This window comes from Apis dorsata, unplaced genomic scaffold (assembly GCF_000469605.1).
Source record: "Apis dorsata unplaced genomic scaffold, Apis dorsata 1.3 scaffold_667, whole genome shotgun sequence".
NCBI lineage: Eukaryota > Metazoa > Arthropoda > Insecta > Hymenoptera > Apidae > Apis > Apis dorsata.
Window position 1 is genome coordinate 75980 of NW_006263852.1, and position 1686 is coordinate 77665.

Genomic DNA, 1686 nt, shown 5'->3' on the forward strand with positions numbered 1-1686 from the left:
AATCATTAAAAAAATTTACACAGAGATTTCATACATCAATTTTTTACGTCACTAATGAATCCAATTAAAATTACGAACGGTATTATTCACACGTTATTCACGCGTTTCATTAGAACAATGAAAAAAAATGAATGGAAATTTCATCGTTGATGTAGGTATCATCGAGAGGAAAAAAATGTGAATTCTATTATTTCGTTATTTCCTTTTTTCTTTTCTTTTTTTCTTTTTTTTTTCTTTTTTTTATATTTATATATAGATATATATATTTTTCGATGGAGAACAAGAAATAAATTGGCAATTATCAGCAATATTTATGCGAATCCAATACATATCCCTAATCAATTACAACGTAGTGATAATTAATTTGACATTTTTAAGCAACGATTAGGAATACACAAGTCTGAAGATATCGTTAGATTTGTAATAAATGCGAGAAAAAAAAAAAATTGTACAGATGACCTGAATTTATGGTAATCGTTACACGAATTACAAAATTAAATTGACAAATTACTTAATTAATAAAGTAATTTAAAGTTAGAAAATTTAGTTAGCGAGCAAAGAAAAATACATCTTTTAATATTCGAATTAAAGTTTTCTCAGTTTTATATCAAATTATATATTTCATACTTATTCTTTCTATTTAAACTTTTAATGAGTTCAAAAATGGAAAAAAGTTCTTTTGTTAACAACAGAAACAATTGGACCAATCAATTTCTTTATTAATTTATATAATACCGTTATTTTAATATCATTTCGGATTTGTTATTTGTTATACCTTCGATTATTTCCAACAAATAATTAATCGAGAATCGCAATTAAATTTTTGCAAATTAAATATAAGTTTTAGAGACAAACTTACGCTACGAAAATTGTAAATCAAATCCTTGCTACGAATTGAACCGAAGCAATTTTCATAGCTTTTTTCCTTTCAGAAAAATTGCAAAAATTTAAATTCATATCCCAATTAAAAATCTCAATGGAAAAATGGCAAAATAATTTAAGCAAAAAAAGTTATATCATAAAATTAAACTCTAATAGGAAGAGATCAAATTTTTAATATATCATATCTCATAAAAGTTTCAAAATTCGCAGATAAAATAATACAAATTAAATCCTTGAAATATCCACCAATGTGAATAAAGAGGTATATAAAGACCACGCATAATCAAAAATTTTCTTCCCTAATATTTATTCATTTGAATCTGTCACGAAACTGGACAAGAATAAATTTCCAAACCAACAAAAGATCGTATTCTATTAAAAAAAAGATTATAAAAATTATCTGTGTAACGATAGCGATAAATGCACTGCCACAACAGTAAAAGTATAGTCGATTCATTCAGCGTGCAGCGTTTTAGCTCCCATTTTTCCATCTCTCGCGAGTAAAAAAGGGAGAGACGAAAACGAAAAAAAAAAAAAAAAAAGAAAGCAAAAAGAGGAAAAAAAAAGAAAAGTCCAAAAAAGAAGAGAGTCGCGCGATCAAGCACAAAATCATTAATTAAAAGTCGTCGTATGAGCGTGAAAACGAAGTTGTATCCTGTGCTTTCGATACTGTTATATCGGTGTGCATGCAGTGAACGCCACGTTGTTCGTATGATGAGCTTCCATCAGTATGTAGTGTAAAGTAAAAAAAAGAAATAAAATAAAATTAAAAAAAAAAAAAAAGAAAACGAGAAAAAAAAAAAA

At 26.3% G+C, this 1686-nt stretch overlaps 1 long non-coding RNA gene across 1 annotated transcript in view; it reads left to right on the top strand.

Annotated features, from left to right (window-relative positions):
- LOC116186415 overlaps positions 1–1391 on the top strand; it is a 4655-nt gene extending 3264 nt beyond the window's left edge. Inside the window, exon 2 of the long non-coding RNA XR_004151402.1 lies at positions 1269–1391. This is a non-coding gene — a long non-coding RNA (uncharacterized LOC116186415). The remainder of the gene's footprint in view (positions 1–1268) is intronic.
- Positions 1392–1686: the final 295 nt, after the last annotated feature.